Consider the following 21,500-nt stretch of genomic DNA (forward strand, 5'->3'; position numbering starts at 1 on the left):
ACTTTTTACTTGCTTTATTCATCCAAATAGCAAACTCATCACCACTCAACTTCACCAACTCTGCTATGTCCCGTGCAGTATCTTGTTGTCAGTCTAATCTAGATCATGTGTAATTGAATGGAATAGATCCTTTTTGGACAAAGTGGAGTCAGATGCTGCAGTGACCACAGGTGTGAGAGGATCTACAATTGGCATCTGGTGTTATCTCTCTGCTTCCACTCCAAATAAAGTTACCTGTTGTTACCTGAACGTCAAATACTAAGAATGGGCGGCCTATGAAAGAATTAGTACTTTCATTAAGTATACTAAACCGGCTAATTGGGAATAGACAAACTGTAAAAAGCCCTCTGAGAAAGCCCCTCTCTAACCTTTGTTAGTAAGCTTTTCTGTAGCCTGCCTGTTGATGTATTTTCGGTTTGAACAGTGCACAACATGAAGAGACGGAACACTGGCGGCTTGTCACAATGCCCCCCGATGACATCACAATAGCGCTGCTGCCTAGAAAACAAGCTGCGCAGAAGAAGTTGTTCTTTGGGTGGGAGGGTGGGCTAGTGGAAGGAGGGGGCAATCTCTTTTTTTCCCGGGTGGTAGGGGGATGACAGGAGAAGGGAAGCGGGTGGTGAGAAAGGTACAGAGGGCAGGGTTTGGGGGCTGGGAAGGAAAGGGAAAAGATTAGGGTTTGGGGATGATGAAAGGGCTTTCTACGGGTAAGGATGGCAAAGGGTGGCAGTGACGGAAAGTCAGGCAACCTGTCCTGTCCGTCTTTTTGTATCGTGAATTGGAAAGACTGCAAGGGGGAGGGGAGTTGCTTGCGCCCTAAAGGAGGAGTTATTCAGATTCATTGCAGTGGGCGGCGGCTGCAAAACGCACCATTCTTCTTGTTTTTGCTCTGCAAAGCAGCCTTTTCAAGGGTTGGCTTGGGTGACAAAATGTCTTGTGTAGGCGTGGGTTTGTCTCCCTCTCGCTCTCTCTCCCTAAGATGTGTCCGGCATAGGCCAGGGTGCCACTCGAGGCCCAAACCAATTCTGGTTATCGCTTCTCGGCCTTTTGGCTAAGATCAAGTGTAGTGTTGTTCGAAGAGGTGGTTTAAGCTCCAGGCCACCTTAGTACAATGATACAATGCACACTGGAAGGTTGCGCTTGCTAGTACTCTGGGTGGATAGTATATTCATCTAGAGGAAAACATGGCCCTACCAGGATCGAGGCTATTAGACTGAGTAAGGGTGGGGGGCTATGGTACAACGTGCCCCAGGACTGACGACCCTGGAGTGAGTCTGAGCTTGCTGGCTTGGGACCCCGGCAAGCCTTGGGCTCTGTAGCACACCGTACCTTGCCTTTTCATACTTTTTGAGCATATTACCCTATCTCGGCCTTCTGGCTAGGAAGGGAAATTTTTATAATCCCGGTCGGAGGTCTGGTCAGCTTTGGGCTGAGAAACCAACACCCGGTTGGAGGTCTGGGTCAGCTTCGGCTGAGAAACCAACACCCGGTTGGAGGTCTGGGTCAGCTTCGGCTGAGAAACCAACACCCGGTTGGAGGTCCGGTTAGCCTTGGGCTGAGAAACCAACACCGGTTGACGGTCCGGGCAGTTTCGGCTGCGAAACCAACAACTAGTAGCTCTCTACTCCACTTGGGTAAGATGCCTGGGTGGACGCTGGGAGCAACGACAAGGCTCAACCAGGCTTCGGCTTGGGGGAGCACCGAAGATCCCTGACCCTTGCTGTGGCCTTCTGGCTCGGAGGGACGGGGTTGATTTTTGGGGACCCTCTCCTCACGGTGGGGTCCACACGAATCCTAGCCTTTGCACTGTTTTTGGTGTGACTTCGGTCATGCATTTTTTGTGGTGCTTTGGAAAGCTTCATTAAATCAAAAAATCTGTTCTTATCAGTTTAATATCTGATACGTCCCCTATCTGGGGACCATATATTAAATGGATTTTTAGAACAGGGAGATGGAAAAAGAGCTTGCTCTGTCCACTCCACGCATTGACCTGGTATTGCAGTACCTCCAGGAACGGTGCACCCCTTCTTAACCCAGTTTCCAAAAGCAGAACTCGATTCACCTGATTCATATTAGCCCGATTAGCGAATTGAAATGAATTTTTATCTAACACACTTTTTACTTGCTTTATTCATCCAAATAGCAAACTCATCACCACTCAACTTCACCAACTCTGCTATGTCCCGTGCAGTATCTTGTTGTCAGTCTAATCTAGATCATGTGTAATTGAATGGAATAGATCCCTTTTGGACAAAGTGGAGTCAGATGCTGCAGTGACCACAGGTGTGAGAGGATCTACAATTGGCATCTGGTGTTATCTCTCTGCTTCCACTCCAAATAAAGTTACCTGTTGTTACCTGAACGTCAAATACTAAGAATGGGCGGCCTATGAAAGAATTAGTACTTTCATTAAGTATACTAAACCGGCTAATTGGGAATAGACAAACTGTAAAAAGCCCTCTGAGAAAGCCCCTCTCTAACCTTTGTTAGTAAGCTTTTCTGTAGCCTGCCTGTTGATGTATTTTCGGTTTGAACAGTGCACAACATGAAGAGACGGAACACTGGCGGCTTGTCACAATGCCCCCCGATGACATCACAATAGCGCTGCTGCCTAGAAAACAAGCTGCGCAGAAGAAGTTGTTCTTTGGGTGGGAGGGTGGGCTAGTGGAAGGAGGGGGCAATCTCTTTTTTTCCCGGGTGGTAGGGGGATGACAGGAGAAGGGAAGCGGGTGGTGAGAAAGGTACAGAGGGCAGGGTTTGGGGGCTGGGAAGGAAAGGGAAAAGATTAGGGTTTGGGGATGATGAAAGGGCTTTCTACGGGTAAGGATGGCAAAGGGTGGCAGTGACGGAAAGTCAGGCAACCTGTCCTGTCCGTCTTTTTGTATCGTGAATTGGAAAGACTGCAAGGGGGAGGGGAGTTGCTTGCGCCCTAAAGGAGGAGTTATTCAGATTCATTGCAGTGGGCGGCGGCTGCAAAACGCACCATTCTTCTTGTTTTTGCTCTGCAAAGCAGCCTTTTCAAGGGTTGGCTTGGGTGACAAAATGTCTTGTGTAGGCGTGGGTTTGTCTCCCTCTCGCTCTCTCTCCCTAAGATGTGTCCGGCATAGGCCAGGGTGCCACTCGAGGCCCAAACCAATTCTGGTTATCGCTTCTCGGCCTTTTGGCTAAGATCAAGTGTAGTATCTGTTCTTATCAGTTTAATATCTGATACGTCCCCTATCTGGGGACCATATATTAAATGGATTTTTAGAACAGGGAGATGGAAAAAGAGCTTGCTCTGTCCACTCCACGCATTGACCTGGTATTGCAGTACCTCCAGGAACGGTGCACCCCTTCTTAACCCAGTTTCCAAAAGCAGAACTCGATTCACCTGATTCATATTAGCCCGATTAGCGAATTGAAATGAATTTTTATCTAACACACTTTTTACTTGCTTTATTCATCCAAATAGCAAACTCATCACCACTCAACTTCACCAACTCTGCTATGTCCCGTGCAGTATCTTGTTGTCAGTCTAATCTAGATCATGTGTAATTGAATGGAATAGATCCCTTTTGGACAAAGTAGAGTCAGATGCTGCAGTGACCACAGGTGTGAGAGGATCTACAATTGGCATCTGGTGTTATCTCTCTGCTTCCACTCCAAATAAAGTTACCTGTTGTTACCTGAACGTCAAATACTAAGAATGGGCGGCCTATGAAAGAATTAGTACTTTCATTAAGTATACTAAACCGGCTAATTGGGAATAGACAAACTGTAAAAAGCCCTCTGAGAAAGCCCCTCTCTAACCTTTGTTAGTAAGCTTTTCTGTAGCCTGCCTGTTGATGTATTTTCGGTTTGAACAGTGCACAACATGAAGAGACGGAACACTGGCGGCTTGTCACAATGCCCCCCGATGACATCACAATAGCGCTGCTGCCTAGAAAACAAGCTGCGCAGAAGAAGTTGTTCTTTGGGTGGGAGGGTGGGCTAGTGGAAGGAGGGGGCAATCTCTTTTTTTCCCGGGTGGTAGGGGGATGACAGGAGAAGGGAAGCGGGTGGTGAGAAAGGTACAGAGGGCAGGGTTTGGGGGCTGGGAAGGAAAGGGAAAAGATTAGGGTTTGGGGATGATGAAAGGGCTTTCTACGGGTAAGGATGGCAAAGGGTGGCAGTGACGGAAAGTCAGGCAACCTGTCCTGTCCGTCTTTTTGTATCGTGAATTGGAAAGACTGCAAGGGGGAGGGGAGTTGCTTGCGCCCTAAAGGAGGAGTTATTCAGATTCATTGCAGTGGGCGGCGGCTGCAAAACGCACCATTCTTCTTGTTTTTGCTCTGCAAAGCAGCCTTTTCAAGGGTTGGCTTGGGTGACAAAATGTCTTGTGTAGGCGTGGGTTTGTCTCCCTCTCGCTCTCTCTCCCTAAGATGTGTCCGGCATAGGCCAGGGTGCCACTCGAGGCCCAAACCAATTCTGGTTATCGCTTCTCGGCCTTTTGGCTAAGATCAAGTGTAGTATCTGTTCTTATCAGTTTAATATCTGATACGTCCCCTATCTGGGGACCATATATTAAATGGATTTTTAGAACAGGGAGATGGAAAAAGAGCTTGCTCTGTCCACTCCACGCATTGACCTGGTATTGCAGTACCTCCAGGAACGGTGCACCCCTTCTTAACCCAGTTTCCAAAAGCAGAACTCGATTCACCTGATTCATATTAGCCCGATTAGCGAATTGAAATGAATTTTTATCTAACACACTTTTTACTTGCTTTATTCATCCAAATAGCAAACTCATCACCACTCAACTTCACCAACTCTGCTATGTCCCGTGCAGTATCTTGTTGTCAGTCTAATCTAGATCATGTGTAATTGAATGGAATAGATCCCTTTTGGACAAAGTGGAGTCAGATGCTGCAGTGACCACAGGTGTGAGAGGATCTACAATTGGCATCTGGTGTTATCTCTCTGCTTCCACTCCAAATAAAGTTACCTGTTGTTACCTGAACGTCAAATACTAAGAATGGGCGGCCTATGAAAGAATTAGTACTTTCATTAAGTATACTAAACCGGCTAATTGGGAATAGACAAACTGTAAAAAGCCCTCTGAGAAAGCCCCTCTCTAACCTTTGTTAGTAAGCTTTTCTGTAGCCTGCCTGTTGATGTATTTTCGGTTTGAACAGTGCACAACATGAAGAGACGGAACACTGGCGGCTTGTCACAATGCCCCCCGATGACATCACAATAGCGCTGCTGCCTAGAAAACAAGCTGCGCAGAAGAAGTTGTTCTTTGGGTGGGAGGGTGGGCTAGTGGAAGGAGGGGGCAATCTCTTTTTTTCCCGGGTGGTAGGGGGATGACAGGAGAAGGGAAGCGGGTGGTGAGAAAGGTACAGAGGGCAGGGTTTGGGGGCTGGGAAGGAAAGGGAAAAGATTAGGGTTTGGGGATGATGAAAGGGCTTTCTACGGGTAAGGATGGCAAAGGGTGGCAGTGACGGAAAGTCAGGCAACCTGTCCTGTCCGTCTTTTTGTATCGTGAATTGGAAAGACTGCAAGGGGGAGGGGAGTTGCTTGCGCCCTAAAGGAGGAGTTATTCAGATTCATTGCAGTGGGCGGCGGCTGCAAAACGCACCATTCTTCTTGTTTTTGCTCTGCAAAGCAGCCTTTTCAAGGGTTGGCTTGGGTGACAAAATGTCTTGTGTAGGCGTGGGTTTGTCTCTCTCTCGCTCTCTCTCCCTAAGATGTGTCCGGCATAGGCCAGGGTGCCACTCGAGGCCCAAACCAATTCTGGTTATCGCTTCTCGGCCTTTTGGCTAAGATCAAGTGTAGTATCTGTTCTTATCAGTTTAATATCTGATACGTCCCCTATCTGGGGACCATATATTAAATGGATTTTTAGAACAGGGAGATGGAAAAAGAGCTTGCTCTGTCCACTCCACGCATTGACCTGGTATTGCAGTACCTCCAGGAACGGTGCACCCCTTCTTAACCCAGTTTCCAAAAGCAGAACTCGATTCACCTGATTCATATTAGCCCGATTAGCGAATTGAAATGAATTTTTATCTAACACACTTTTTACTTGCTTTATTCATCCAAATAGCAAACTCATCACCACTCAACTTCACCAACTCTGCTATGTCCCGTGCAGTATCTTGTTGTCAGTCTAATCTAGATCATGTGTAATTGAATGGAATAGATCCCTTTTGGACAAAGTGGAGTCAGATGCTGCAGTGACCACAGGTGTGAGAGGATCTACAATTGGCATCTGGTGTTATCTCTCTGCTTCCACTCCAAATAAAGTTACCTGTTGTTACCTGAACGTCAAATACTAAGAATGGGCGGCCTATGAAAGAATTAGTACTTTCATTAAGTATACTAAACCGGCTAATTGGGAATAGACAAACTGTAAAAAGCCCTCTGAGAAAGCCCCTCTCTAACCTTTGTTAGTAAGCTTTTCTGTAGCCTGCCTGTTGATGTATTTTCGGTTTGAACAGTGCACAACATGAAGAGACGGAACACTGGCGGCTTGTCACAATGCCCCCCGATGACATCACAATAGCGCTGCTGCCTAGAAAACAAGCTGCGCAGAAGAAGTTGTTCTTTGGGTGGGAGGGTGGGCTAGTGGAAGGAGGGGGCAATCTCTTTTTTTCCCGGGTGGTAGGGGGATGACAGGAGAAGGGAAGCGGGTGGTGAGAAAGGTACAGAGGGCAGGGTTTGGGGGCTGGGAAGGAAAGGGAAAAGATTAGGGTTTGGGGATGATGAAAGGGCTTTCTACGGGTAAGGATGGCAAAGGGTGGCAGTGACGGAAAGTCAGGCAACCTGTCCTGTCCGTCTTTTTGTATCGTGAATTGGAAAGACTGCAAGGGGGAGGGGAGTTGCTTGCGCCCTAAAGGAGGAGTTATTCAGATTCATTGCAGTGGGCGGCGGCTGCAAAACGCACCATTCTTCTTGTTTTTGCTCTGCAAAGCAGCCTTTTCAAGGGTTGGCTTGGGTGACAAAATGTCTTGTGTAGGCGTGGGTTTGTCTCCCTCTCGCTCTCTCTCCCTAAGATGTGTCCGGCATAGGCCAGGGTGCCACTCGAGGCCCAAACCAATTCTGGTTATCGCTTCTCGGCCTTTTGGCTAAGATCAAGTGTAGTATCTGTTCTTATCAGTTTAATATCTGATACGTCCCCTATCTGGGGACCATATATTAAATGGATTTTTAGAACAGGGAGATGGAAAAAGAGCTTGCTCTGTCCACTCCACGCATTGACCTGGTATTGCAGTACCTCCAGGAACGGTGCACCCCTTCTTAACCCAGTTTCCAAAAGCAGAACTCGATTCACCTGATTCATATTAGCCCGATTAGCGAATTGAAATGAATTTTTATCTAACACACTTTTTACTTGCTTTATTCATCCAAATAGCAAACTCATCACCACTCAACTTCACCAACTCTGCTATGTCCCGTGCAGTATCTTGTTGTCAGTCTAATCTAGATCATGTGTAATTGAATGGAATAGATCCCTTTTGGACAAAGTGGAGTCAGATGCTGCAGTGACCACAGGTGTGAGAGGATCTACAATTGGCATCTGGTGTTATCTCTCTGCTTCCACTCCAAATAAAGTTACCTGTTGTTACCTGAACGTCAAATACTAAGAATGGGCGGCCTATGAAAGAATTAGTACTTTCATTAAGTATACTAAACCGGCTAATTGGGAATAGACAAACTGTAAAAAGCCCTCTGAGAAAGCCCCTCTCTAACCTTTGTTAGTAAGCTTTTCTGTAGCCTGCCTGTTGATGTATTTTCGGTTTGAACAGTGCACAACATGAAGAGACGGAACACTGGCGGCTTGTCACAATGCCCCCCGATGACATCACAATAGCGCTGCTGCCTAGAAAACAAGCTGCGCAGAAGAAGTTGTTCTTTGGGTGGGAGGGTGGGCTAGTGGAAGGAGGGGGCAATCTCTTTTTTTCCCGGGTGGTAGGGGGATGACAGGAGAAGGGAAGCGGGTGGTGAGAAAGGTACAGAGGGCAGGGTTTGGGGGCTGGGAAGGAAAGGGAAAAGATTAGGGTTTGGGGATGATGAAAGGGCTTTCTACGGGTAAGGATGGCAAAGGGTGGCAGTGACGGAAAGTCAGGCAACCTGTCCTGTCCGTCTTTTTGTATCGTGAATTGGAAAGACTGCAAGGGGGAGGGGAGTTGCTTGCGCCCTAAAGGAGGAGTTATTCAGATTCATTGCAGTGGGCGGCGGCTGCAAAACGCACCATTCTTCTTGTTTTTGCTCTGCAAAGCAGCCTTTTCAAGGGTTGGCTTGGGTGACAAAATGTCTTGTGTAGGCGTGGGTTTGTCTCCCTCTCGCTCTCTCTCCCTAAGATGTGTCCGGCATAGGCCAGGGTGCCACTCGAGGCCCAAACCAATTCTGGTTATCGCTTCTCGGCCTTTTGGCTAAGATCAAGTGTAGTCCCTTCATTGGGTTTGCCTTGGTCTTGGCTGGGAGGGGCCCGGGCTTGCACAACCGCCGGCCTCGGGGATTGTTGCGCCTTTTGGTGCTTACGTCCCCTTGTGGCTGGTGGTTCCTGGGCTCGGGAGGCGATCACCCAGGCACTGCGCTTTTGTGTGGTGGCCTGCTGGCCTTCGGGGCTACCTTGATTCTGAAAATTGCGGATGAACTCTCATCTGTTCTTATCAGTTTAATATCTGATACGTCCCCTATCTGGGGACCATATATTAAATGGATTTTTAGAACAGGGAGATGGAAAAAGAGCTTGCTCTGTCCACTCCACGCATTGACCTGGTATTGCAGTACCTCCAGGAACGGTGCACCCCTTCTTAACCCAGTTTCCAAAAGCAGAACTCGATTCACCTGATTCATATTAGCCCGATTAGCGAATTGAAATGAATTTTTATCTAACACACTTTTTACTTGCTTTATTCATCCAAATAGCAAACTCATCACCACTCAACTTCACCAACTCTGCTATGTCCCGTGCAGTATCTTGTTGTCAGTCTAATCTAGATCATGTGTAATTGAATGGAATAGATCCCTTTTGGACAAAGTGGAGTCAGATGCTGCAGTGACCACAGGTGTGAGAGGATCTACAATTGGCATCTGGTGTTATCTCTCTGCTTCCACTCCAAATAAAGTTACCTGTTGTTACCTGAACGTCAAATACTAAGAATGGGCGGCCTATGAAAGAATTAGTACTTTCATTAAGTATACTAAACCGGCTAATTGGGAATAGACAAACTGTAAAAAGCCCTCTGAGAAAGCCCCTCTCTAACCTTTGTTAGTAAGCTTTTCTGTAGCCTGCCTGTTGATGTATTTTCGGTTTGAACAGTGCACAACATGAAGAGACGGAACACTGGCGGCTTGTCACAATGCCCCCCGATGACATCACAATAGCGCTGCTGCCTAGAAAACAAGCTGCGCAGAAGAAGTTGTTCTTTGGGTGGGAGGGTGGGCTAGTGGAAGGAGGGGGCAATCTCTTTTTTTCCCGGGTGGTAGGGGGATGACAGGAGAAGGGAAGCGGGTGGTGAGAAAGGTACAGAGGGCAGGGTTTGGGGGCTGGGAAGGAAAGGGAAAAGATTAGGGTTTGGGGATGATGAAAGGGCTTTCTACGGGTAAGGATGGCAAAGGGTGGCAGTGACGGAAAGTCAGGCAACCTGTCCTGTCCGTCTTTTTGTATCGTGAATTGGAAAGACTGCAAGGGGGAGGGGAGTTGCTTGCGCCCTAAAGGAGGAGTTATTCAGATTCATTGCAGTGGGCGGCGGCTGCAAAACGCACCATTCTTCTTGTTTTTGCTCTGCAAAGCAGCCTTTTCAAGGGTTGGCTTGGGTGACAAAATGTCTTGTGTAGGCGTGGGTTTGTCTCCCTCTCGCTCTCTCTCCCTAAGATGTGTCCGGCATAGGCCAGGGTGCCACTCGAGGCCCAAACCAATTCTGGTTATCGCTTCTCGGCCTTTTGGCTAAGATCAAGTGTAGTATCTGTTCTTATCAGTTTAATATCTGATACGTCCCCTATCTGGGGACCATATATTAAATGGATTTTTAGAACAGGGAGATGGAAAAAGAGCTTGCTCTGTCCACTCCACGCATTGACCTGGTATTGCAGTACCTCCAGGAACGGTGCACCCCTTCTTAACCCAGTTTCCAAAAGCAGAACTCGATTCACCTGATTCATATTAGCCCGATTAGCGAATTGAAATGAATTTTTATCTAACACACTTTTTACTTGCTTTATTCATCCAAATAGCAAACTCATCACCACTCAACTTCACCAACTCTGCTATGTCCCGTGCAGTATCTTGTTGTCAGTCTAATCTAGATCATGTGTAATTGAATGGAATAGATCCCTTTTGGACAAAGTGGAGTCAGATGCTGCAGTGACCACAGGTGTGAGAGGATCTACAATTGGCATCTGGTGTTATCTCTCTGCTTCCACTCCAAATAAAGTTACCTGTTGTTACCTGAACGTCAAATACTAAGAATGGGCGGCCTATGAAAGAATTAGTACTTTCATTAAGTATACTAAACCGGCTAATTGGGAATAGACAAACTGTAAAAAGCCCTCTGAGAAAGCCCCTCTCTAACCTTTGTTAGTAAGCTTTTCTGTAGCCTGCCTGTTGATGTATTTTCGGTTTGAACAGTGCACAACATGAAGAGACGGAACACTGGCGGCTTGTCACAATGCCCCCCGATGACATCACAATAGCGCTGCTGCCTAGAAAACAAGCTGCGCAGAAGAAGTTGTTCTTTGGGTGGGAGGGTGGGCTAGTGGAAGGAGGGGGCAATCTCTTTTTTTCCCGGGTGGTAGGGGGATGACAGGAGAAGGGAAGCGGGTGGTGAGAAAGGTACAGAGGGCAGGGTTTGGGGGCTGGGAAGGAAAGGGAAAAGATTAGGGTTTGGGGATGATGAAAGGGCTTTCTACGGGTAAGGATGGCAAAGGGTGGCAGTGACGGAAAGTCAGGCAACCTGTCCTGTCCGTCTTTTTGTATCGTGAATTGGAAAGACTGCAAGGGGGAGGGGAGTTGCTTGCGCCCTAAAGGAGGAGTTATTCAGATTCATTGCAGTGGGCGGCGGCTGCAAAACGCACCATTCTTCTTGTTTTTGCTCTGCAAAGCAGCCTTTTCAAGGGTTGGCTTGGGTGACAAAATGTCTTGTGTAGGCGTGGGTTTGTCTCCCTCTCACTCTCTCTCCCTAAGATGTGTCCGGCATAGGCCAGGGTGCCACTCGAGGCCCAAACCAATTCTGGTTATCGCTTCTCGGCCTTTTGGCTAAGATCAAGTGTAGTATCTGTTCTTATCAGTTTAATATCTGATACGTCCCCTATCTGGGGACCATATATTAAATGGATTTTTAGAACAGGGAGATGGAAAAAGAGCTTGCTCTGTCCACTCCACGCATTGACCTGGTATTGCAGTACCTCCAGGAACGGTGCACCCCTTCTTAACCCAGTTTCCAAAAGCAGAACTCGATTCACCTGATTCATATTAGCCCGATTAGCGAATTGAAATGAATTTTTATCTAACACACTTTTTACTTGCTTTATTCATCCAAATAGCAAACTCATCACCACTCAACTTCACCAACTCTGCTATGTCCCGTGCAGTATCTTGTTGTCAGTCTAATCTAGATCATGTGTAATTGAATGGAATAGATCCCTTTTGGACAAAGTGGAGTCAGATGCTGCAGTGACCACAGGTGTGAGAGGATCTACAATTGGCATCTGGTGTTATCTCTCTGCTTCCACTCCAAATAAAGTTACCTGTTGTTACCTGAACGTCAAATACTAAGAATGGGCGGCCTATGAAAGAATTAGTACTTTCATTAAGTATACTAAACCGGCTAATTGGGAATAGACAAACTGTAAAAAGCCCTCTGAGAAAGCCCCTCTCTAACCTTTGTTAGTAAGCTTTTCTGTAGCCTGCCTGTTGATGTATTTTCGGTTTGAACAGTGCACAACATGAAGAGACGGAACACTGGCGGCTTGTCACAATGCCCCCCGATGACATCACAATAGCGCTGCTGCCTAGAAAACAAGCTGCGCAGAAGAAGTTGTTCTTTGGGTGGGAGGGTGGGCTAGTGGAAGGAGGGGGCAATCTCTTTTTTTCCCGGGTGGTAGGGGGATGACAGGAGAAGGGAAGCGGGTGGTGAGAAAGGTACAGAGGGCAGGGTTTGGGGGCTGGGAAGGAAAGGGAAAAGATTAGGGTTTGGGGATGATGAAAGGGCTTTCTACGGGTAAGGATGGCAAAGGGTGGCAGTGACGGAAAGTCAGGCAACCTGTCCTGTCCGTCTTTTTGTATCGTGAATTGGAAAGACTGCAAGGGGGAGGGGAGTTGCTTGCGCCCTAAAGGAGGAGTTATTCAGATTCATTGCAGTGGGCGGCGGCTGCAAAACGCACCATTCTTCTTGTTTTTGCTCTGCAAAGCAGCCTTTTCAAGGGTTGGCTTGGGTGACAAAATGTCTTGTGTAGGCGTGGGTTTGTCTCCCTCTCGCTCTCTCTCCCTAAGATGTGTCCGGCATAGGCCAGGGTGCCACTCGAGGCCCAAACCAATTCTGGTTATCGCTTCTCGGCCTTTTGGCTAAGATCAAGTGTAGTATCTGTTCTTATCAGTTTAATATCTGATACGTCCCCTATCTGGGGACCATATATTAAATGGATTTTTAGAACAGGGAGATGGAAAAAGAGCTTGCTCTGTCCACTCCACGCATTGACCTGGTATTGCAGTACCTCCAGGAACGGTGCACCCCTTCTTAACCCAGTTTCCAAAAGCAGAACTCGATTCACCTGATTCATATTAGCCCGATTAGCGAATTGAAATGAATTTTTATCTAACACACTTTTTACTTGCTTTATTCATCCAAATAGCAAACTCATCACCACTCAACTTCACCAACTCTGCTATGTCCCGTGCAGTATCTTGTTGTCAGTCTAATCTAGATCATGTGTAATTGAATGGAATAGATCCCTTTTGGACAAAGTGGAGTCAGATGCTGCAGTGACCACAGGTGTGAGAGGATCTACAATTGGCATCTGGTGTTATCTCTCTGCTTCCACTCCAAATAAAGTTACCTGTTGTTACCTGAACGTCAAATACTAAGAATGGGCGGCCTATGAAAGAATTAGTACTTTCATTAAGTATACTAAACCGGCTAATTGGGAATAGACAAACTGTAAAAAGCCCTCTGAGAAAGCCCCTCTCTAACCTTTGTTAGTAAGCTTTTCTGTAGCCTGCCTGTTGATGTATTTTCGGTTTGAACAGTGCACAACATGAAGAGACGGAACACTGGCGGCTTGTCACAATGCCCCCCGATGACATCACAATAGCGCTGCTGCCTAGAAAACAAGCTGCGCAGAAGAAGTTGTTCTTTGGGTGGGAGGGTGGGCTAGTGGAAGGAGGGGGCAATCTCTTTTTTTCCCGGGTGGTAGGGGGATGACAGGAGAAGGGAAGCGGGTGGTGAGAAAGGTACAGAGGGCAGGGTTTGGGGGCTGGGAAGGAAAGGGAAAAGATTAGGGTTTGGGGATGATGAAAGGGCTTTCTACGGGTAAGGATGGCAAAGGGTGGCAGTGACGGAAAGTCAGGCAACCTGTCCTGTCCGTCTTTTTGTATCGTGAATTGGAAAGACTGCAAGGGGGAGGGGAGTTGCTTGCGCCCTAAAGGAGGAGTTATTCAGATTCATTGCAGTGGGCGGCGGCTGCAAAACGCACCATTCTTCTTGTTTTTGCTCTGCAAAGCAGCCTTTTCAAGGGTTGGCTTGGGTGACAAAATGTCTTGTGTAGGCGTGGGTTTGTCTCCCTCTCGCTCTCTCTCCCTAAGATGTGTCCGGCATAGGCCAGGGTGCCACTCGAGGCCCAAACCAATTCTGGTTATCGCTTCTCGGCCTTTTGGCTAAGATCAAGTGTAGTATCTGTTCTTATCAGTTTAATATCTGATACGTCCCCTATCTGGGGACCATATATTAAATGGATTTTTAGAACAGGGAGATGGAAAAAGAGCTTGCTCTGTCCACTCCACGCATTGACCTGGTATTGCAGTACCTCCAGGAACGGTGCACCCCTTCTTAACCCAGTTTCCAAAAGCAGAACTCGATTCACCTGATTCATATTAGCCCGATTAGCGAATTGAAATGAATTTTTATCTAACACACTTTTTACTTGCTTTATTCATCCAAATAGCAAACTCATCACCACTCAACTTCACCAACTCTGCTATGTCCCGTGCAGTATCTTGTTGTCAGTCTAATCTAGATCATGTGTAATTGAATGGAATAGATCCCTTTTGGACAAAGTGGAGTCAGATGCTGCAGTGACCACAGGTGTGAGAGGATCTACAATTGGCATCTGGTGTTATCTCTCTGCTTCCACTCCAAATAAAGTTACCTGTTGTTACCTGAACGTCAAATACTAAGAATGGGCGGCCTATGAAAGAATTAGTACTTTCATTAAGTATACTAAACCGGCTAATTGGGAATAGACAAACTGTAAAAAGCCCTCTGAGAAAGCCCCTCTCTAACCTTTGTTAGTAAGCTTTTCTGTAGCCTGCCTGTTGATGTATTTTCGGTTTGAACAGTGCACAACATGAAGAGACGGAACACTGGCGGCTTGTCACAATGCCCCCCGATGACATCACAATAGCGCTGCTGCCTAGAAAACAAGCTGCGCAGAAGAAGTTGTTCTTTGGGTGGGAGGGTGGGCTAGTGGAAGGAGGGGGCAATCTCTTTTTTTCCCGGGTGGTAGGGGGATGACAGGAGAAGGGAAGCGGGTGGTGAGAAAGGTACAGAGGGCAGGGTTTGGGGGCTGGGAAGGAAAGGGAAAAGATTAGGGTTTGGGGATGATGAAAGGGCTTTCTACGGGTAAGGATGGCAAAGGGTGGCAGTGACGGAAAGTCAGGCAACCTGTCCTGTCCGTCTTTTTGTATCGTGAATTGGAAAGACTGCAAGGGGGAGGGGAGTTGCTTGCGCCCTAAAGGAGGAGTTATTCAGATTCATTGCAGTGGGCGGCGGCTGCAAAACGCACCATTCTTCTTGTTTTTGCTCTGCAAAGCAGCCTTTTCAAGGGTTGGCTTGGGTGACAAAATGTCTTGTGTAGGCGTGGGTTTGTCTCCCTCTCGCTCTCTCTCCCTAAGATGTGTCCGGCATAGGCCAGGGTGCCACTCGAGGCCCAAACCAATTCTGGTTATCGCTTCTCGGCCTTTTGGCTAAGATCAAGTGTAGTATCTGTTCTTATCAGTTTAATATCTGATACGTCCCCTATCTGGGGACCATATATTAAATGGATTTTTAGAACAGGGAGATGGAAAAAGAGCTTGCTCTGTCCACTCCACGCATTGACCTGGTATTGCAGTACCTCCAGGAACGGTGCACCCCTTCTTAACCCAGTTTCCAAAAGCAGAACTCGATTCACCTGATTCATATTAGCCCGATTAGCGAATTGAAATGAATTTTTATCTAACACACTTTTTACTTGCTTTATTCATCCAAATAGCAAACTCATCACCACTCAACTTCACCAACTCTGCTATGTCCCGTGCAGTATCTTGTTGTCAGTCTAATCTAGATCATGTGTAATTGAATGGAATAGATCCCTTTTGGACAAAGTGGAGTCAGATGCTGCAGTGACCACAGGTGTGAGAGGATCTACAATTGGCATCTGGTGTTATCTCTCTGCTTCCACTCCAAATAAAGTTACCTGTTGTTACCTGAACGTCAAATACTAAGAATGGGCGGCCTATGAAAGAATTAGTACTTTCATTAAGTATACTAAACCGGCTAATTGGGAATAGACAAACTGTAAAAAGCCCTCTGAGAAAGCCCCTCTCTAACCTTTGTTAGTAAGCTTTTCTGTAGCCTGCCTGTTGATGTATTTTCGGTTTGAACAGTGCACAACATGAAGAGACGGAACACTGGCGGCTTGTCACAATGCCCCCCGATGACATCACAATAGCGCTGCTGCCTAGAAAACAAGCTGCGCAGAAGAAGTTGTTCTTTGGGTGGGAGGGTGGGCTAGTGGAAGGAGGGGGCAATCTCTTTTTTTTCCCGGGTGGTAGGGGGATGACAGGAGAAGGGAAGCGGGTGGTGAGAAAGGTACAGAGGGCAGGGTTTGGGGGCTGGGAAGGAAAGGGAAAAGATTAGGGTTTGGGGATGATGAAAGGGCTTTCTACGGGTAAGGATGGCAAAGGGTGGCAGTGACGGAAAGTCAGGCAACCTGTCCTGTCCGTCTTTTTGTATCGTGAATTGGAAAGACTGCAAGGGGGAGGGGAGTTGCTTGCGCCCTAAAGGAGGAGTTATTCAGATTCATTGCAGTGGGCGGCGGCTGCAAAACGCACCATTCTTCTTGTTTTTGCTCTGCAAAGCAGCCTTTTCAAGGGTTGGCTTGGGTGACAAAATGTCTTGTGTAGGCGTGGGTTTGTCTCCCTCTCGCTCTCTCTCCCTAAGATGTGTCCGGCATAGGCCAGGGTGCCACTCGAGGCCCAAACCAATTCTGGTTATCGCTTCTCGGCCTTTTGGCTAAGATCAAGTGTAGTATCTGTTCTTATCAGTTTAATATCTGATACGTCCCCTATCTGGGGACCATATATTAAATGGATTTTTAGAACAGGGAGATGGAAAAAGAGCTTGCTCTGTCCACTCCACGCATTGACCTGGTATTGCAGTACCTCCAGGAACGGTGCACCCCTTCTTAACCCAGTTTCCAAAAGCAGAACTCGATTCACCTGATTCATATTAGCCCGATTAGCGAATTGAAATGAATTTTTATCTAACACACTTTTTACTTGCTTTATTCATCCAAATAGCAAACTCATCACCACTCAACTTCACCAACTCTGCTATGTCCCGTGCAGTATCTTGTTGTCAGTCTAATCTAGATCATGTGTAATTGAATGGAATAGATCCCTTTTGGACAAAGTGGAGTCAGATGCTGCAGTGACCACAGGTGTGAGAGGATCTACAATTGGCATCTGGTGTTATCTCTCTGCTTCCACTCCAAATAAAGTTACCTGTTGTTACCTGAACGTCAAATACTAAGAATGGGCGGCCTATGAAAGAATTAGTACTTTCATTAAGTATACTAAACCGGCTAATTGGGAATAGACAAACTGTAAAAAGCCCTCTGAGAAAGCCCCTCTCTAACCTTTGTTAGTAAGCTTTTCTGTAGCCTGCCTGTTGATGTATTTTCGGTTTGAACAGTGCACAACATGAAGAGACGGAACACTGGCGGCTTGTCACAATGCCCCCCGATGACATCACAATAGCACTGCTGCCTAGAAAACAAGCTGCGCAGAAGAAGTTGTTCTTTGGGTGGGAGGGTGGGCTAGTGGAAGGAGGGGGCAATCTCTTTTTTTCCCGGGTGGTAGGGGGATGACAGGAGAAGGGAAGCGGGTGGTGAGAAAGGTACAGAGGGCAGGGTTTGGGGGCTGGGAAGGAAAGGGAAAAGATTAGGGTTTGGGGATGATGAAAGGGCTTTCTACGGGTAAGGATGGCAAAGGGTGGCAGTGACGGAAAGTCAGGCAACCTGTCCTGTCCGTCTTTTTGTATCGTGAATTGGAAAGACTGCAAGGGGGAGGGGAGTTGCTTGCGCCCTAAAGGAGGAGTTATTCAGATTCATTGCAGTGGGCGGCGGCTGCAAAACGCACCATTCTTCTTGTTTTTGCTCTGCAAAGCAGCCTTTTCAAGGGTTGGCTTGGGTGACAAAATGTCTTGTGTAGGCGTGGGTTTGTCTCCCTCTCGCTCTCTCTCCCTAAGATGTGTCCGGCATAGGCCAGGGTGCCACTCGAGGCCCAAACCAATTCTGGTTATCGCTTCTCGGCCTTTTGGCTAAGATCAAGTGTAGTATCTGTTCTTATCAGTTTAATATCTGATACGTCCCCTATCTGGGGACCATATATTAAATGGATTTTTAGAACAGGGAGATGGAAAAAGAGCTTGCTCTGTCCACTCCACGCATTGACCTGGTATTGCAGTACCTCCAGGAACGGTGCACCCCTTCTTAACCCAGTTTCCAAAAGCAGAACTCGATTCACCTGATTCATATTAGCCCGATTAGCGAATTGAAATGAATTTTTATCTAACACACTTTTTACTTGCTTTATTCATCCAAATAGCAAACTCATCACCACTCAACTTCACCAACTCTGCTATGTCCCGTGCAGTATCTTGTTGTCAGTCTAATCTAGATCATGTGTAATTGAATGGAATAGATCCCTTTTGGACAAAGTGCAGTCAGATGCTGCAGTGACCACAGGTGTGAGAGGATCTACAATTGGCATCTGGTGTTATCTCTCTGCTTCCACTCCAAATAAAGTTACCTGTTGTTACCTGAACGTCAAATACTAAGAATGGGCGGCCTATGAAAGAATTAGTACTTTCATTAAGTATACTAAACCGGCTAATTGGGAATAGACAAACTGTAAAAAGCCCTCTGAGAAAGCCCCTCTCTAACCTTTGTTAGTAAGCTTTTCTGTAGCCTGCCTGTTGATGTATTTTCGGTTTGAACAGTGCACAACATGAAGAGACGGAACACTGGCGGCTTGTCACAATGCCCCCCGATGACATCACAATAGCGCTGCTGCCTAGAAAACAAGCTGCGCAGAAGAAGTTGTTCTTTGGGTGGGAGGGTGGGCTAGTGGAAGGAGGGGGCAATCTCTTTTTTTCCCGGGTGGTAGGGGGATGACAGGAGAAGGGAAGCGGGTGGTGAGAAAGGTACAGAGGGCAGGGTTTGGGGGCTGGGAAGGAAAGGGAAAAGATTAGGGTTTGGGGATGATGAAAGGGCTTTCTACGGGTAAGGATGGCAAAGGGTGGCAGTGACGGAAAGTCAGGCAACCTGTCCTGTCCGTCTTTTTGTATCGTGAATTGGAAAGACTGCAAGGGGGAGGGGAGTTGCTTGCGCCCTAAAGGAGGAGTTATTCAGATTCAATGCAGTGGGCGGCGGCTGCAAAACGCACCATTCTTCTTGTTTTTGCTCTGCAAAGCAGCCTTTTCAAGGGTTGGCTTGGGTGACAAAATGTCTTGTGTAGGCGTGGGTTTGTCTCCCTCTCGCTCTCTCTCCCTAAGATGTGTCCGGCATAGGCCAGGGTGCCACTCGAGGCCCAAACCAATTCTGGTTATCGCTTCTCGGCCTTTTGGCTAAGATCAAGTGTAGTATCTGTTCTTATCAGTTTAATATCTGATACGTCCCCTATCTGGGGACCATATATTAAATGGATTTTTAGAACAGGGAGATGGAAAAAGAGCTTGCTCTGTCCACTCCACGCATTGACCTGGTATTGCAGTACCTCCAGGAACGGTGCACCCCTTCTTAACCCAGTTTCCAAAAGCAGAACTCGATTCACCTGATTCATATTAGCCCGATTAGCGAATTGAAATGAATTTTTATCTAACACACTTTTTACTTGCTTTATTCATCCAAATAGCAAACTCATCACCACTCAACTTCACCAACTCTGCTATGTCCCGTGCAGTATCTTGTTGTCAGTCTAATCTAGATCATGTGTAATTGAATGGAATAGATCCCTTTTGGACAAAGTGGAGTCAGATGCTGCAGTGACCACAGGTGTGAGAGGATCTACAATTGGCATCTGGTGTTATCTCTCTGCTTCCACTCCAAATAAAGTTACCTGTTGTTACCTGAACGTCAAATACTAAGAATGGGCGGCCTATGAAAGAATTAGTACTTTCATTAAGTATACTAAACCGGCTAATTGGGAATAGACAAACTGTAAAAAGCCCTCTGAGAAAGCCCCTCTCTAACCTTTGTTAGTAAGCTTTTCTGTAGCCTGCCTGTTGATGTATTTTCGGTTTGAACAGTGCACAACATGAAGAGACGGAACACTGGCGGCTTGTCACAATGCCCCCCGATGACATCACAATAGCGCTGCTGCCTAGAAAACAAGCTGCGCAGAAGAAGTTGTTCTTTGGGTGGGAGGGTGGGCTAGTGGAAGGAGGGGGCAATCTCTTTTTTTCCCGGGTGGTAGGGGGATGACAGGAGAAGGGAAGCGGGTGGTGAGAAAGGTACAGAGGGCAGGGTTTGGGGGCTGGGAAGGAAAGGGAAAAGATTAGGGTTTGGGGATGATGAAAGGGCTTTCTACGGGTAAGGATGGCAAAGGGTGGCAGTGACGGAAAGTCAGGCAACCTGTCCTGTCCGTCTTTTTGTATCGTGAATTGGAAAGACTGCAAGGGGGAGGGGAGTTGCTTGCGCCCTAAAGGAGGAGTTATTCAGATTCATTGCAGTGGGCGGCGGCTGCAAAACGCACCATTCTTCTTGTTTTTGCTCTGCAAAGCAGCCTTTTCAAGGGTTGGCTTGGGTGACAAAATGTCTTGTGTAGGCGTGGGTTTGTCTCCCTCTCGCTCTCTCTCCCTAAGATGTGTCCGGCATAGGCCAGGGTGCCACTCGAGGCCCAAACCAATTCTGGTTATCGCTTCTCGGCCTTTTGGCTAAGATCAAGTGTAGTATCTGTTCTTATCAGTTTAATATCTGATACGTCCCCTATCTGGGGACCATATATTAAATGGATTTTTAGAACAGGGAGATGGAAAAAGAGCTTGCTCTGTCCACTCCACGCATTGACCTGGTATTGCAGTACCTCCAGGAACGGTGCACCCCTTCTTAACCCAGTTTCCAAAAGCAGAACTCGATTCACCTGATTCATATTAGCCCGATTAGCGAATTGAAATGAATTTTTATCTAACACACTTTTTACTTGCTTTATTCATCCAAATAGCAAACTCATCACCACTCAACTTCACCAACTCTGCTATGTCCCGTGCAGTATCTTGTTGTCAGTCTAATCTAGATCATGTGTAATTGAATGGAATAGATCCCTTTTGGACAAAGTGGAGTCAGATGCTGCAGTGACCACAGGTGTGAGAGGATCTACAATTGGCATCTGGTGTTATCTCTCTGCTTCCACTCCAAATAAAGTTACCTGTTGTTACCTGAACGTCAAATACTAAGAATGGGCGGCCTATGAAAGAATTAGTACTTTCATTAAGTATACTAAACCGGCTAATTGGGAATAGACAAACTGTAAAAAGCCCTCTGAGAAAGCCCCTCTCTAACCTTTGTTAGTAAGCTTTTCTGTAGCCTGCCTGTTGATGTATTTTCGGTTTGAACAGTGCACAACATGAAGAGACGGAACACTGGCGGCTTGTCACAATGCCCCCCGATGACATCACAATAGCGCTGCTGCCTAGAAAACAAGCTGCGCAGAAGAAGTTGTTCTTTGGGTGGGAGGGTGGGCTAGTGGAAGGAGGGGGCAATCTCTTTTTTTCCCGGGTGGTAGGGGGATGACAGGAGAAGGGAAGCGGGTGGTGAGAAAGGTACAGAGGGCAGGGTTTGGGGGCTGGGAAGGAAAGGGAAAAGATTAGGGTTTGGGGATGATGAAAGGGCTTTCTACGGGTAAGGATGGCAAAGGGTGGCAGTGACGGAAAGTCAGGCAACCTGTCCTGTCCGTCTTTTTGTATCGTGAATTGGAAAGACTGCAAGGGGGAGGGGAGTTGCTTGCGCCCTAAAGGAGGAGTTATTCAGATTCATTGCAGTGGGCGGCGGCTGCA

At 47.1% G+C, this 21,500-nt stretch overlaps 15 non-coding genes across 15 annotated transcripts; all 15 read left to right on the forward strand.

Annotated features, from left to right (window-relative positions):
• Positions 1–1,833: 1,833 nt before the first annotated feature.
• On the forward strand, positions 1,834–2,027 carry LOC142285234 (U2 spliceosomal RNA). The gene has a single exon (XR_012746660.1). It is a non-coding gene; the product is annotated as a U2 spliceosomal RNA (small nuclear RNA).
• A 1,117-nt stretch (positions 2,028–3,144) lies between these two features.
• On the forward strand, positions 3,145–3,335 carry LOC142285189 (U2 spliceosomal RNA). Its single transcript, XR_012746619.1, has one exon. It is a non-coding gene; the product is annotated as a U2 spliceosomal RNA (small nuclear RNA).
• Positions 3,336–4,452: 1,117 nt separating this feature from the next.
• Positions 4,453–4,643, forward strand: LOC142285190 (U2 spliceosomal RNA). Its single transcript, XR_012746620.1, has one exon. It is a non-coding gene; the product is annotated as a U2 spliceosomal RNA (small nuclear RNA).
• A 1,117-nt stretch (positions 4,644–5,760) lies between these two features.
• LOC142285191 (U2 spliceosomal RNA) lies at positions 5,761–5,951 on the forward strand. Its single transcript, XR_012746621.1, has one exon. It is a non-coding gene; the product is annotated as a U2 spliceosomal RNA (small nuclear RNA).
• A 1,117-nt stretch (positions 5,952–7,068) lies between these two features.
• Positions 7,069–7,259, forward strand: LOC142285192 (U2 spliceosomal RNA). Its single transcript, XR_012746622.1, has one exon. It is a non-coding gene; the product is annotated as a U2 spliceosomal RNA (small nuclear RNA).
• Positions 7,260–8,595: 1,336 nt separating this feature from the next.
• LOC142285244 (U2 spliceosomal RNA) lies at positions 8,596–8,779 on the forward strand. The gene has a single exon (XR_012746668.1). It is a non-coding gene; the product is annotated as a U2 spliceosomal RNA (small nuclear RNA).
• Positions 8,780–9,896: 1,117 nt separating this feature from the next.
• Positions 9,897–10,087, forward strand: LOC142285193 (U2 spliceosomal RNA). The gene has a single exon (XR_012746623.1). It is a non-coding gene; the product is annotated as a U2 spliceosomal RNA (small nuclear RNA).
• A 1,117-nt stretch (positions 10,088–11,204) lies between these two features.
• On the forward strand, positions 11,205–11,395 carry LOC142285195 (U2 spliceosomal RNA). Its single transcript, XR_012746624.1, has one exon. It is a non-coding gene; the product is annotated as a U2 spliceosomal RNA (small nuclear RNA).
• A 1,117-nt stretch (positions 11,396–12,512) lies between these two features.
• LOC142285196 (U2 spliceosomal RNA) lies at positions 12,513–12,703 on the forward strand. The gene has a single exon (XR_012746625.1). It is a non-coding gene; the product is annotated as a U2 spliceosomal RNA (small nuclear RNA).
• A 1,117-nt stretch (positions 12,704–13,820) lies between these two features.
• LOC142285198 (U2 spliceosomal RNA) lies at positions 13,821–14,011 on the forward strand. Its single transcript, XR_012746627.1, has one exon. It is a non-coding gene; the product is annotated as a U2 spliceosomal RNA (small nuclear RNA).
• Positions 14,012–15,128: 1,117 nt separating this feature from the next.
• LOC142285199 (U2 spliceosomal RNA) lies at positions 15,129–15,319 on the forward strand. Its single transcript, XR_012746628.1, has one exon. It is a non-coding gene; the product is annotated as a U2 spliceosomal RNA (small nuclear RNA).
• Positions 15,320–16,437: 1,118 nt separating this feature from the next.
• On the forward strand, positions 16,438–16,628 carry LOC142285200 (U2 spliceosomal RNA). The gene has a single exon (XR_012746629.1). It is a non-coding gene; the product is annotated as a U2 spliceosomal RNA (small nuclear RNA).
• Positions 16,629–17,745: 1,117 nt separating this feature from the next.
• Positions 17,746–17,936, forward strand: LOC142285201 (U2 spliceosomal RNA). The gene has a single exon (XR_012746630.1). It is a non-coding gene; the product is annotated as a U2 spliceosomal RNA (small nuclear RNA).
• A 1,117-nt stretch (positions 17,937–19,053) lies between these two features.
• Positions 19,054–19,244, forward strand: LOC142285202 (U2 spliceosomal RNA). Its single transcript, XR_012746631.1, has one exon. It is a non-coding gene; the product is annotated as a U2 spliceosomal RNA (small nuclear RNA).
• A 1,117-nt stretch (positions 19,245–20,361) lies between these two features.
• Positions 20,362–20,552, forward strand: LOC142285203 (U2 spliceosomal RNA). The gene has a single exon (XR_012746632.1). It is a non-coding gene; the product is annotated as a U2 spliceosomal RNA (small nuclear RNA).
• The last annotated feature ends 948 nt before the right edge of the window (positions 20,553–21,500 follow it).

Source organism: Anomaloglossus baeobatrachus, unplaced genomic scaffold (assembly GCF_048569485.1).
Source record: "Anomaloglossus baeobatrachus isolate aAnoBae1 unplaced genomic scaffold, aAnoBae1.hap1 Scaffold_597, whole genome shotgun sequence".
Classification (NCBI taxonomy): domain Eukaryota; kingdom Metazoa; phylum Chordata; class Amphibia; order Anura; family Aromobatidae; genus Anomaloglossus; species Anomaloglossus baeobatrachus.